General features: G+C 39.9%; 1 protein-coding gene across 2 annotated transcripts in view; it reads left to right on the top strand.

The window, feature by feature from the left end:
• Positions 1 to 923: 923 nt before the first annotated feature.
• Positions 924 to 15,290, top strand: part of lingo2 (leucine rich repeat and Ig domain containing 2) — a 216,522-nt gene continuing 202,155 nt past the window's right edge. Inside the window, exon 1 of one of the 2 annotated variants that reach the window (XM_085789047.1) lies at positions 924 to 1,046. The gene's annotated coding sequence lies outside the window, so the exon portion shown is untranslated. Of the gene's footprint in view, positions 1,047 to 5,131; positions 5,866 to 15,290 lie in introns of those variants that run through there. The other variant, XM_085789046.1, reaches the window with a different exon arrangement.

The following is a 15,290-nucleotide window of genomic DNA, read 5'->3' as shown; positions in this document are numbered from 1 at the left end:
AGTTGACTTAATATGTTTCAGGAGCCCATTAACTAGCTAACTTACTAGTTCACATTGATGATATTACATGACTTGTTAAGTTTATGCTTTGGATGCTTTTGATGTTAGAAGAACTTTAAGAAACTAGACTTTAAGAAAATAAATAAATAAAGGCAGTGGTGGACAGTAACTGAGTAAATTTACTTGAGTAGGCTAAGTAGGCTACATGAGGATTTGTACTTTACTTGAGTATTATATTTCTTTACTTATTACTCTTACTTCAATACATTTCCAAGACAAATATTTTTACTTTTACTCAAGTTAATTTCTAGGAAGGCTGAAAAGTAGGCTACTCGTTACTTTCAGGTCTGCTCTTTCTAAAATACTATGAACACAAGCTGTGTTTGTCAAAGAAGGAAACTCTAACCCCTAAAAGCAGCACATCAGTGCAGCTGGTTTCAAAGAGTTAATTCTCAGAAACAAGAGTTAAAAGGTCCTTAAATTCATTTAGAAGAAATTATAGTAATTCATTGATGTGAAAAATAAGAAATGTACTCTTACTTTTACTTAAAATAAATTTTAAAGCATGTAGGCTACTTTTGGATACTTAAGTACCTTTAAAAGCAAGTACTTTTTTACTCTTACTCGAGTAACATGTCGACTGAGCTTCTTTTACTTGTAACGGAGTACATTTTGACCAGTAGTATTTGTACTCTTACTCAAGTAGTGGGGTCGAGTACTCTGTCCATCTCTGAATAAAGGACACAGCAACATTAAGAGCATGTGGCCTGCAGATACTCATAACTTATAGCCTAGTAGTTCACATGAGTTATTAATGGTTTACATTCATGTCCCCATTTTCAGTTGGACCTCAAAATATAGAAAACATATTATGTGCTTTTCTTTTTGCTTTTTCTTGGATAAGGATGGAGACAGGATGAGGTGGAAAGGAAGATTTGATTTGTGGCGAAGGCTTGTTGAGGCAAAACTCAAACTCAGAGCATCATGGCTGTCACTGAGTCATCAGGACGCTCCAGAAGATTGCTGGCTCTACTTCCCTCTGTAAGGTGGGTGAGTTGTGTCATCAGGCTGTGTTGACTTGTCGAGCAAATTTTGCAAAAAAAAAAAAAAAAAAGGATTCATGATGTGATTAAGATGTCTTTAAATAACCCATCAATACTTGTTTATACCAGAATATGCTAACACATTAAGATGTAGGCTACTGCATAGGATAGCCTCAAGGTACATACTTGGTCATTAAAACATTCTTAATGGGCAAATGTTATACTGTACTGTCTTATCCGTGTATTTACTATTATTAGTCTTGTGATGATGTTTCTACACAGAAAAGGTTTCAACCACATTTCCCAGTTGTCTGTCTCACGTGCACCTGTCAAATCAGATTGGTTTCTATCTTAGTCACTCATGCCATGTACACAGTCTGCATACTGAGTTGCGTGTTCAATATATACACATGTAAATGCAACCTGAAGCACATTCTTGTGTTTTTCTATTTCAAGCTATCCTGTCCCATTTTACATGAGCAATGGCAGTGATTGTGTCTTCTAAGTGCCGAAAAATCTTTTGGTAACCTATAATCAGGAGTGTGCATGGACGCATCCTGTACAGAGCTCCGTGGTACCACACTTAACTGAGAGAAATTAAAATATTCACTGTTGCTTGTTGCAAGTTACTGTCACAATATCCTCAAATGACACTGAATCAGTATAATCCATTCACCTATTCCGCTCTATCTTTAATTGTAAGTTAGAGAAGGCAATCACCAGACTAAATGAATCCCACAGATAGCACTGATGGTGAATTAAATTATTATTGCCAATGATTTACCCATATGATCTGTGCTTGGCAGCTGCATTGTCATTTAGGAACCATTGTGGTTAGTTTATTAAAACACTTGGCTATTTAGACTGAGAAAATGTTGTGGTTTGTGCTGTGTTGCTGTAGTTTGGTTCGTGGGTCAACATGTTAAAATTGACATTTAGGGCGGAAAGGAGAACTGACTAGATACACTAGAGGCCTCTGTTGAGAAGTTTCCAAAATGGCCAAATTGCATTGACAATGGAACAGCAAATGAGTTGTAGTTGCCGGCTGTTTGGAACATGGATCTAGACCGTGGACAGTTGGTTGGTAACTGTGCTTCCTCGATAATGAAATTCAGGAAGGGCCGTGCTGGTGCCTCAGCCAGAGGGCTTACCCAGGCTTATCTGCAAGCTGTACCACAGAGAGAGAAAGAGAGGGAGAGGCAGAATGGCGGAGGGAGAGATTGTAGTAAAGACACTTGCCTTTCACAGGAAACATATTGAATACTGCTGCCGCTTGAAGAACATTCATGATACATTTAAGTTGAGACAGTGTTAGTTGAAATGGTCTCACCATTCAGCCACACACTGCACCATCTGGTAGTGGTAAAGCGCTGTCCAGCACAGCATGTGGAAAGAGCACTAAGAGGATGGGATGTAGGTGTTTGCTTTTCAGCATGGACTGTGAACATCAATCTGACAACTAACCTGTGTGGTACAGTAGAGATGATTCACTGGTTGCTCTTTTCTTGGCCCATACAGATTTTTTTTTCTTCTAAAAGTCTGGTCTGCTGATAATAAATGTGGGCAAATATGATTTTTCTTTCAAAGAACTTTAATTGACAGCTACATTTAAAAAAAACTAAAAACTAAAAAAACTTTACCTTCATGAACAGTCGTGAGTCACTGTGTCTTTGCTGTTTTGTGCGTGACATGAACTATTGTTGAGTGTATTTGACCAGTGTGGAGTGGGATATCTGAGACTGATTGCTGAAGCTACTTGATCACGCTGCTGAAAACTGACTCTTTGCTCAACAACTGATCTGTAAATCTCTGCTCTGTCATTCCTGCATGAAGCTAAAATTATGTGGAGCCATTTTACTCTGCTTCAGTTTCACTATTTTCCCTTTTTACTTGCTGTTGTCTGATTTGTGGTACTTCTAACTGGCAGATTGTTTTTTAATGTGATGTACTGGTGGTATATCCTTTTTCTTAATTATGAATGTGGGTTGTTCCACAGATTTGACTATACAGTAGACGTTGAGACCAAACATTCAAAACATAAAAGGTATGTGCATCGGTGTGGGAAATTATTATTATTATAAAAAAACATGATGCTGTTCTGTTCTCTGTTTTGTCACCTAATGGAGAGCATAAATTAGTTGATGTTGATGTGGATGGTTTTTGCCGCTCAGAACAGTTTTTGTAATCACTAGAGATTGTCTCCTGACAAATGTTTCTTTTTTGGTAGATGCTATGTAGAGGTGCAGAGACGTTTACTACAGTCAACATTGTCAAAGTTAACTAATCCCAGACCACCCACGGATGATGTATTGCCTCATAATTGGATTAATAATGGTAATAAAGCTTCAGTCATGCATGAAGCATGCACACGTTTTTAACATAGGAGAAGCTTAGTGCAACCACCATCTTGCAATTTAAGCGGCTCATTACCACCACTGAAGCAGCCAAGGGTCTTGTACTCCTAAGTGCAACACACACACACACACACACACACACACACACACACACACACACACACACACACACACACACACACTGGATACATCAGAAAGCATTGCATCAGTATTAGTCAACTGATGCCCGTTCAGAGGAAGTACTGGAGGTAGAGTGAGATGTGACATTATGGGAGTGAAAGTGATATAATTTCTGCTTTTTCTAGAGCGCTGACACATGTTGACGTTGAGGAAAAAAAGGACAATAACTTGAACTGACGTGGTGACATCACATGACAACGGATGCTGATGCAGATTATATGCTGTCCAAGAGAGCTGGGCTCAAGACAGTAGTAGGAGACACATTTGTGGATAATACTCTGGTTTGTTTAGCTTTTAAAATGCTACACTTTTCCTGGGGAAAAGTGGAATGACATTGTTGACACGACTCCCCAGTGTAGACATAGACATGATGGATGGAATACAGTAGGCAAGTGACCCTGCCAAAGGCATTTTAACATGAGCCTCAGAGCTTTGGTGACAAGGTGTTGATGAGATGTGACCTTTCCTTGATAACATCAAGGTCAGTGTCGTCTTATCAAGACCAAAAAAGGAACTAATGTGTCTTCTGCATACCCTGTGTGTGCTGTTACACTTATGCATGACTGACAGGTTAAATTCTCATGCTGCGGCGGGTTTCTAACTGATGAATGTGTGCGGGGTTAAACATGGCATGAACAGAAAAAATAGAAAATGAAATAAAAACACCATTATGTGGACTGTGAAGCCTTGGCTTAGCAAGATAATTGCCTGCATTTATCAATGTTAGTTATTTACAGTTAGTAGCTGTGTGAAAACAGCATGTATGCAACTCTCGGTACACGACAAGCTGAGTATGCCATAAAGGGTCTCTCAGTAAATACAATACATGTGGGGAGGTGAGATACTGTATGCGTGGGAAGCTTTTCCAGAATCATTTCGGAATTTGATTTTGTTTCCAATTGTTCTTCTCATTTTTTGTTATTGTGCTATACCTCTGGGCTACTAATCACTGTGTATGTACACACGATGATAACAGAATTTCTGGCAATTTGTTTAGGTGGCTAATTACATAATTATACAGGACGCTACTGCACATGTTTTGTCCTTGTTTCTATGCAGTGTGCTGCTCTCCTGCTTGCTATTTTTGTCTTCCTCTTCAGTCACTCTTGACAGTTGGCCAGCATCAACTACTGAACTGACTCGCCTAAACAAAAAAGAAAGTTACAAAAAAACAAGAGATGCAAAACAATGCAAACTCTAGGGATTTTTAATAATCAGGTAACAGAGATGAAGAAAAGAGATTAGATTGCCCTGTGGCTCAGTGCTTGTTTCCGTGCTGCTGCACCTTCTCTTCATATCTATTTAATTTTACATATTTATCAAGCATTATTTGTTTCACTGAGGAATATGGGCGGTGAACCTTCCTGTCTGACATGGCTGGAAATGGCACAGCAGTAATTGTCAAAAGCCAAAGCTAGAGAAGTGCATATCGCTGTGTGTGTGTGTGTGTATGTATGAGAGGGAAGGAGAGGAGGAGAGAGAAAAACGAAAGGGTGGGGAGGTGCATTGAGAAGGAGGGAGCATGTATGAGGGAGGGTGAAGGCGAGAGAGGGAGAGAGAGAGAGTGTGAGTGAGAGAGGGAGAAGCGTAGTGGGAGAACAAGCGGTTCGCCTCATTCCGCTGCTTTCTCAGCATCCATTCTGTGAGAGCCTGTTCCGGAGAGGAGAGAGCTACATAACAGGCAAATTGGAGAAGGAAAAGGGGGAAAAAATCCACTGAAGAGGGAGGATATCGAGGAAAATAACACATAATCAGGTCTTACTGGCATCCACTATCACCTCTTATAGCTTTTTACAGAGGTGCCTGAAAGTTTCCATCTGGGGGGGGAGACACTCTCCCCCTGTTGTGGGGATGAGCAGTGAATGCTGAATTTCATTCCTGAAGGCAGGAGGAAAGCTGTGAGGACCGGCTGGATTCACTTGCAGTGGAGCTGGTAGTGCGCACCAGAAGAGATCCTATAGTGCCTCTTTCTCTTGTCTTGTCTCTGGCACACACATTCTCCAGTTGAATACATGAAATCATTTCACTGTGAGAAGGTGGAATATCTTGGGAAACCGACCCAAAACTGCTTCTGAACGAGGGAAGTAAAGAGGAAACAGATTATGCGCAGAATCAATGAAGGACATCCCGTTCACATAAAGTAAGTTCCAGTCAGAAAAAAGGCTTTGAATTGGTTTCTGCTTGTGAAAGACTTGGAGGATTTTGCCCTTTTCTTCTTGGTTGTGGAACGTCACTGAGCTTCAGACAGCTTATCTTGTGGACTATAGGGTTCTGGACGGTATTTCAAGGTAAGGACACATCCACAGCTTCTTGTATATGCAAGGTTTTGAGGGCTGATTAGAAAACACAGCATGAAAGATAGAATGAAAAGGGGGAGCAGAGAGGAGGAAAAATCGAAATGGTTTGTGTGTCTTGTCCTAGATTGTATTTATCTAGTTTTACAGAAAGTGCAAAGTTGGGATTAATGTCTCAATACAAAAACATGTCCCGGGGCTTACATGTACATGCTGCTTTTTTTTATGGCTATCGGAAGGCTACTCCCTTCTGCAGAGAAGAATGAGTCTCTATGTATCTGCATACTTGTGCATGTGTGTTTGCTGAGAGGGGAGATGCCTGTCTGCAAAGCAATTCATCTCTTTGCATCCTTGCTACATGGCGGTTATCACCAGGGGAGGCTGCTAGTGGAAGGGGCATAATTGCGGTGGCTGTTTGTCCTCGTCTTTGCAACAGCTAGCATCTGTGAGTGCAGTGAATTACTTTTGTACAGTTGCTACATTGTTATTCATAATGGTGAGTGCTTCATTGCATTTTATCCACCCTCAGTGGTGATTTAAGTTTGTCGGTACGATCCTTGTCCAGCAGCGCGTCTCTTTTCCACCTCTCGTTATCACTCTGTTTTTCTCTCCCCTGTCTCTCATATGGAAAAGTGATGAATTTCCCTATGTCTCTTGCCGGCCAAGGTCCTTTTCAGATGGAAATGAAAACTGTTTTAGTAGACAGTGCACAGACTCACAGACAGAGGGATAAAGGTTCAATATTGTGTTCCTCTTTGGGTGGAGTGAATCTGCTGCCCTCTTGATCAATATCAGTGCGAGGTTACCTCCTTTTGTAAGGCAACGGTTGAAATATTAATGATGGCATGAGCATCCTGTCGGTCCTCTGAAATATTTAAAATAATTGAATAATAAATATCCTGTCTAAGCTGTCAAAGCCCACCTTTAGTCTGGGCAGATGATAATAATGCCACCTCCTCATGTAACATGCAAAACAGTGACCATTAAATGTCTTTGCCTCTGGATATAAAAATTTCAAAAGAAGTGTCTCTCTTGCAAAACATCCACTGGGGGGAAGTGGAGCCTGATGGGAAGTTGATGACAGCCTCCTGTGTATCTGGCGTTGACTGGCTATAGGTGGCTCAAATAGCCAATTGTTCTGCTGCATATATGGCTTGATTGCAAGAAGCTGCCGTGCACAAATGCTCTATTGAAATCACATTTAGCATTCAGGAGACGTTGTGCGTGTGTGTTTGCTTCCTCTTGAAAGAGATGCAAACCTCTCATCTTCTCTGCCCGTTCTATTCATTTAATCTAATGAGCTACATCTTCAGTATGTATATACCAAATATGTGTACTTCCGTGCACATAGTAGTGTGAGAGAGAGTGTGTAGGAGTAAAAGGGAGTTTCTGAGTGTATATCTGATATCTGCGTGGGTGTGTATTTGTCCAGAGCTCTGAGCTTCATCCCTTTTGATGTTTTATTGAGTGTTAACCATGGTAGGACTGACGCATTGCCTCTGATATGGAGCAGCATGGTTAAAGGAGAGTACTAAGACCGACTTTGCTCTTCCTTGTATCTCCTTTAACTCTGAATTAGCAATGCTGTGTCTGCCTCTTTCAGCCCTTTGGATTTGGTAAATGATTCGGTCCAGGCGCTGTATATGTGCATTGGTGCGAGACTGTGTGTGTGTGTGTGTGTGTGTGTGAATGTGTGGGCTTCTGGCCTTGTATACATCCGTGTCTGTGTGTGTAAGCAAATAGGACGTGTGTGTGTGCACTGTTTGCAGGTGTGGGAACCTGTTTCTGTGTGTGCAATCCCCTTCTCTCTGTGTAAAAAGGGGATATGCAGCATGCAGTCATATTTTCTCCCATTTCTGATGTTGGCACAGGAGTCAAAGACAAGGCCCTCCATTTTCAGTGATATTATGCATCCACTGTATCACCGGATGGACAGAACAGAGGGAAGGAGCTCTCATCTACCTTGTGATTATTCAGTGCTGTTGACAGCATGTTCACATGGGGCAGGAATCAGACGAAACAACTCTGATGGCAAAAATGCTGGGCTTTTGATTTATTACTCACAGAAACTGAGTTTGAATCAGTATGCATACACGCCAGTAGGCAGCTGAAGTCTGACACACCTGCTTCCAAGTATAATAAATCATTTGCAATCATGTGTGCCTATTTGGTTGGGTATCAGCAAAATATCAGTCAGTCACAGAAGTTGCAAATCAAGCCTAATATTTTAATATCTGAGTTTTTGATTGCCATGTAGTACCTTGAGACTTCACTCATGAATATCATGAATATCACTGATTAATGCGGCTGTTTTTTTTTTAAGATGTCATTCTTCATCATGGAGTTAACTTTAAGGAAGCGGCGAGTTAAAGTATTGGCAAGGTACCAGTTGTGGAATTTCCACTGCATTATTTATGCTGCAGATCTCTGATAACATCATGTTATATCTGAAGCAAATGAGGCAGGACAGATGATTTCATTGTCATTTTTCAGAAGGACAAAGTATTTGCCTGAGTGGACTCAACTGCTCTTTCAAGTAAAGGTTAAGGTTCAGTTTGTTCATTTCTTGTCAGGATTACCTATTACCCTTTGGCTATTCAATATCTATTAGAAGAAAATGTGACATATACTGTATATACACACATAGAATGGCACAAGGCACACATATTTGATACTTGATATGCATTTGAACCTGTGAAAAATGAAGCTGAGATTGAAAATAAATTGAATTTGTTACAGTGTTTCAAAGATCAGCTGCAATGCAGTGGCATCTTTTTACATACAGCCATAGAGATCTTTAAGGTTCACCTTGTAAAAGCGCTTCGAATACATAACTTGGTATAATATGTGACACTTTTCATATTATAAAAAACACATGCTCTACATTCTGTCAAAATACATGGTGAATAATTTGTTGTTAGAGGACATATGTATATAGAGGTCTGTCCAAAAGCAGGCCTGTACCCAGGAGCAGAACAGTATATTTTTAGCCTGTCCATTAAGGACGTGGAAGAAAAATCAATGATCACAGACAGAAACACTGGGTTTCAAATTTAAGTTTTTTTCTTCACTATGACCTTTGGATACTGTTGGGAATATGTACTTTGTAAATATCAGATTCAAACTCGGTCAATGAAAGCCTCTCAGAGATATAAATGGAACATGGCCTTGTTTAAAATATAATTCATGTACTATATCAAAATAAATGTAATTTGTTGGTTTACCAATACATTCACATAATCAATTTATCCAGTTTCTGGGTAATGGCAAAAGTAGGAATAGTTCCCTCATATTTATGTCACACAGCTGCGTCTTCATCACATATACATTCACATTACAGACTAGTAATATTTGATTGTTGCTGTCACGTAGAAACTCATAAACATGCTCATGTTGGCTATCATGGGCCACACATCTGTAACATACCCAACACCAGCTGGCTCAGACAAACATTAGACCTTATTTTAAATTGAGGTCTGGTCAGCTGGAGACCAAGCCGTGAACGGATGCGACTGATCTGTTGTCAGCCCCTTTGAATCCCTGATGAGGCGAAACACAATATGCTCGAACAGCTGGGTCATTTATGGAATATGCTTAGTCATCATGGTCGACTGCCGCTGAAAGGAAGGAGGGAAAGAGTTCTGATTTAAATAGAGTATGCTTTATCTAACAAAAAAAAAATATTTTAAATAAATCTCATTAATTGGTACACAAAAATAGAAGGAATTGAGGGAAGACGTCCGGGTAAACAGTGCAAATACTGGACTTACTATAATCTCATAAAAGTAACATGAACAAAAGCATTGGTCAAGTACATTGAGAACAATATACTCCATTAAATATTTGATAATAAGAGCATATCTGTGTTTTGCTGTGTAGTTCTTTTGCTTTTGTTTTTTTTTATTCATATTTGCGGTCTTGTACTTGGCTTACAACTTCACTAAAAGCAACGCCGACTGAAATAAAACATAAGAAGTATAGCCGCTGTTTCTTTTATGTACAAAAAAGATATGCTTGGCACAAGAGATAAGGAAGAGGAACACAAAGGATTTCTGTCTGGTGTCTGTTGTAGATGTGATGTGCTAAGTGACTGCTGGTGGCAGCATAGACCTTTTGGGATACAGTAACCAGGAAGAGGCTGTCTGGGGCAGGGGGTCTGATCTACAAACAGCCTCCATTGACAGTGACCTTGCCGCCTGTGTCACTTTGAAGTGTGACCTTTCTGGGCGAGCTGCCAAGGGCAATAAGTGTCGTATCACCTTTGGAAAAGTCCCATTCCATGTGTGTCGACAAGCAGCATTAGTAGGGTCAGGGGTGACGTAGCTGGCGAAGAATAAGGGGCAGAGGATGTTGTACCATTTGGCAGTTGAGACAGAACAGGAGCATAAGAGGTAAAAAAAAAACAAAAAAAACATGTTTTTGGGCTATACACCTGGAAAAACAAACAAAACAAAGATCAGATGTCAATGAGCAATGTCCACAGTTCAGATGTAGAAACCTTATATCACAATTTTGTTGTGAACCTACAATGCCCTTCGTTTTTTATTACAGGGATTTATTACATTGGATTATAAAATCATATGTTAGATACGTTTTTTCTAAATACGAAAACACATAATTCATGTTGTTGTTCCAAAAGTGATTTGAATTTTGACATTCAAAGCCTTTTGAAAGGTTTAAATGTCAAATAAACAAAAGTTTAAATACAAAAACATGAAAGAAGCAGAAAATAAAACAATTTACATGCAGGTAAGAGGGGATTTACTTGGAAGAGGTTTCAGGAAAACAGTTCCTACATTGAAATAGGGGATATGGTTAGATACCAATGCTTCAATTGTTTATTCCCAGCAGATTACTTGCAAATATGAAAACACTGAATTCATTAAACACAAGATGTATTTACATATGTCATACGATTTATCGTCCTCACCTGTGTTTAAATGTCTTTTTGCAGCACATAAAAGGAAGTTGTGTCCTTTTTGTCCTTGTGTTATGGATGTTTTCATACAATGTAACACAGTCAGTACTCAACCTTTTATCAAGCCACAATGCAGACACAACAGTTGAGCCACTTATGTGCCATTACTGACCAGTTTTTTTTAAAAACTAATTAAAGCTCATTAAACATTCACTCAGTAGAATAACCTGCCTATATCCTAATAGCAGGGAAAGATTGATACTGGCTTTTTTTTTTTAACGAGGTCAATGTTTCAGCCATCCATTTTGTGTTTTGCCTCCATCAGCCACTTTCGGATGTCCTTACTGCGACTTTGCCGCCTTCATCCTTTCCCCGCACCCTCAGTTTTCCACTGTGAAAGTAGGGTAGTTACAGTATTGACCGCTTTGCTCTTTAGGTGGTAACAGAAATGCTGTGTCTCTTGTATCAAGGTGAGGAGCAACTTGCATATTCACGTTTTTGTTGTGGCGCTTGTTTTGTGACAATTGATCTATGGTTTTGTTGTTAGCCGAGTAGGTCAAAGACTGAATATCAAATCAGGTTAAAGGGGACCTATTATGCTCCTTTTCCACAAATTAAAATAGTTCCTGAGTATCTTAAAGACATGTCTGTTACATGCTTCGGTCAAAATACCCAAAGGTCACAGCTCTCTGTTCATCCTCTCAAAACAGCCTTCTGCTAAACTGTCTGTTTCAGTGCCTGTCCCTTTAAATGCAAATGCGCCACTGCCTCTGCGTTGCTTTACCATGACAATGGCTACCAAGAATCCTGGGAGAAACATGGCTGCTGCTGTTTGAACTGCATACTATACTGCAGCCGCTCTCATTTCCCGTCCAGGAAATAGACGCAAAAGAGTTTTTTTTTTCTCTCTTTTTTTTGTGAACGAGTACGGCTTTACCCCCGTTATCGCCGGTCATGACGGCAAAGGCAAAGGGTCGGGCAACGGGTCTTAATATTGATGGGTGGGTTGGATCTGGGTTGAATTCAGAAATAATCACAGGTGACGGGTCGGGACACGGGCGCAGGTTTCCAAAACTTAATTAAATAGAATAAAATTTAATGCAGACTGATTGGTTCATTGTAAAACATTTATTTATTGATGTAAATGTGGCGATTTCTGTACCTAGGCTACAGAGCCCCAAGGCAGTGCTGCTCCTCTGTCCAATACACACATGAAAATTCAAACAAATTTATGCAGCTCCCATAATTGTTAGATTTCATCAATGGGACCAACGTTTATCTCCTAAAAAGAATTTAACCAGCCGGTGGTAAACCTCTAAAAAACCTGCAGGTATATTAATTAGCGATCGTTTTCTGCCCCGGGATGACGACAGAGGTTGGCCGGCCGAGCAGCTCTGCAGACGGGCTGCTGCCTCTGTGACGAGGTAGAGCTTCACTTACTTCTCTGAAACATCGGAGCAAACTTCTAAACAGCCGTTGTTTGGATAAACTAACCGCACATCGGGATCTAAACAGTTACGTTCTTGGATGAAAAAATATTAAAACTTCATAAAGAGACGTACCAGCCCTACACCAGGAAATAAAGTAGGCAGTACAAGACAGTAAAACACAACATGCAGAGCCATCCAAAACATCTTGCAGGGCTCACCTCCAAATGCATAAACCTCATGATATGGCACTTCCACGTCCTCTAAAACCATTATCCAACGTTTTAAACATATTTATGAGTCTGAAAAGCTGGAAAAACATGATAGGTCCCCTTTAAAAGAAACATTTCCTTTAGCTTTGCCCCTTCTGAAATTGGAACATTCAAAGATTGACATTCAGGCATGAATACAGTATATGCAAAGATTTGACAAGACCAGACTCACATAGAAAAGACATCTAGAAGAGTATTCAGACTGATAGCAGTTTAAAATGTGGTCTTGAGCTGTGAGCTGCTGGTGCCCAGTACAATTAGGTCATTACGTACACTACAGTAGTCGAAGGCAGACCTGGATTCTGTTCATTGTAACAAAAGATGAAGTTGAAGTACAGGGATCCTTCCTCTGCCTCTAAGGGGACTGGACTCTTCCAGCAGCACTTGTGTCTCTTACACTGGACGAGCTCCTATAACCCTGCTTCTGCCAGACTATGAAAGACTCAGCAGGACACTGGGACTGCACTTGTTAGTGTAGGTCACTGATCCTGGCCTCCTTTGGGCTTTACAGCCGGTATAGACCAAAGTACAGCTTGGATGTTTGTTAGTTGCTTAAGCTTTAAGGAGTCTGTGGGGGGGGAGTAAGAATGCCTAGACACCTTAAAATCCCACAAAGAGCAAAGAGTTGTTTTGGGAGAATGAAATGGCTTGTCTCCCCAGGTCACACAGTGTTGTGCTGGGTCTTGTGGAAGAGTTTTCATCTCCTGGTGGGTAAAGCTCCCTCTTTGACAGCAATACACTGCATGTCATCATCAAAGCACAGTTTAAGACTAAGCCTTTTATTGGCTTTCAGAGTCTAAATGTCAGTGTTGAATATTTGTGTAAGAGACGACAAGCAAGATGACATGAGATTAATTCCTGTTCAGGCACAAAACGATCACACATGCACCGTGCTATTAAGAAACTGACACTTGGCTAAAATCCAATATCTACACCCAATCCAGTTTCATAAGTGTTGTTTTCTTGAACTCTCATATACTGCATTCACCTCCTGCTCTATCTCAGGCTGTGGCATGAGTTGCCAATACATTTGGGAGGAGATGCTACAATTCACGATTTTCCCTTTTAATTTTCTGCATGTTTTTTTCCCCTCCATATTCTCCTATAATCTCTGATAGCTGTCAGTTGGGCAAAAGACTCATTACATTTGTCATGCTGTTGCTCCTCGGCCGGGGAACATACTGAATAGATAAGAACTCCCTTTCCTCTCTCATCTTCTCTCTCACTCTCTTTATAGTGCTCCAACTCTCTCCTTTCCTCTTACCAGTCTGCTCAGTGCTTTACCAGAGGTTTGTCCCTCAAATGGAAGCTTTAGACATTTTGGAGTCTTTCAGGGAGGTGATGGAGGTTCTGACGACAGCACATAATCATCTGCCTGCTGTGGTCTCACTCTTGTTCGCCTTCTCTTTTTCGGTTACAAAGGGATGGATGTCTGATGATTCAGCTGCTTGTCTGGCGCAAATGTGGGCTATTGTGTTTGGACGAGTCGATGCGTTTGCTGGGTTATGCATAGCTTTGGGTAGAATGAAAGAGGAGAAAAAAAAAGTTTTACAGGAATTGACGGTGTAGAAATTCCAGGAATTGTCTGGGTGTCGGTGAATAATACCCAAAAACGCATTGTTATGTTCTTATTCTTTCTTTTTGTCTCGGCTGTGTGAGGCTTTTAGCTGACGTTATAATAATGGTGATTAATAACATGATTAGTTGGTGACTTGTAGATCAGTCAATGTCCTTGTTCACTGGCATTATTTCACAGCAAACTTTTATGAAGTAGTAATTGCTGGTTAAATATTTTAGGACCCTGTTAAGTTTTTTTTCTCTTTTTTTTTTTTTAAACAAAGTTTTATTACATTTTCTACCTCTCAAGACTGAAAATTTGTCAGGCATTAATAAGCCATTTTATGATATGGTGTTGAGTATACCCATTGCTCCTACAAGGTTCAGGGTGTCACAATTTAAAAAAAACAAAAAAAACAACATTTTTTTTTGTCTGAACAACCATTCAATTTGGTTGAAATGGAAGTCAAACAGAATATTTAGTCTCACTTTAACTCCTAATCTGTCATTACAGTGTAACATTCTCTGTGAATACACTAACTGGCAAACACTGGCCTTGTTGATTCATTGATTGAAGACTTTCCTTCCTTCTATATACATGACCGGATGTGTACATTTTCAAATTCTGAAAGATCTATTTAAACTTTCATTTCGAGCAAAGAGTTGTATACAGTAAATACTTGACAAATAACTCAAAATCTCATATATTTTAAATTGTGACTTGAGGTTTAAAAAGCAACAGAGGCTTATCCAGATCCATATTCACATTACATTATATTCTGCCTCTCTTTTGCAACAGGGTAAACTCTAAGGCTCAGAACAGCATACAGTGTCCTGATCATCCTCTCCACGCCGAGTTTGAGCTCCTACCCTCTGGCAGGAGATTCAGATTGCCAAAGGCTAAATCAAACAGATTGAAAAACTCATTTATAACACAAGCCATTACTCAACTTAATTTAAATTTTTAAAAAAAATGAACAGTTATGACACACTTTATTTTATTATTTATTTATTTTTCAACAATGTAACGATGGAACAGCCCTCAGTTGCCCTCCGGGGTATTTGTGTACTTACCCATTTCAGTGTTGTATTGAAACTTGTGTGAATGTGCTTCCCATGTTTTATATTTTTACCTGCTTGCAAAGCAAATTTCCCTCCGGGGACAATTAAGTCGAAGCTGAAGTTGAAGTTGAAGTTGATATTCTCAGAGTGTATACAATAACATTGCTGTCAGAGAGATCTGAC

This window comes from Trachurus japonicus, chromosome 10, assembly GCF_045865225.1.
Source record: "Trachurus japonicus isolate A0001 chromosome 10, Traja_1.0".
Taxonomy (NCBI): Eukaryota; Metazoa; Chordata; class Actinopteri; order Carangiformes; family Carangidae; genus Trachurus; species Trachurus japonicus.
Note: the sequence above shows the minus strand (reverse complement) of the source record. Positions and strands in the feature narration are given on the sequence as shown.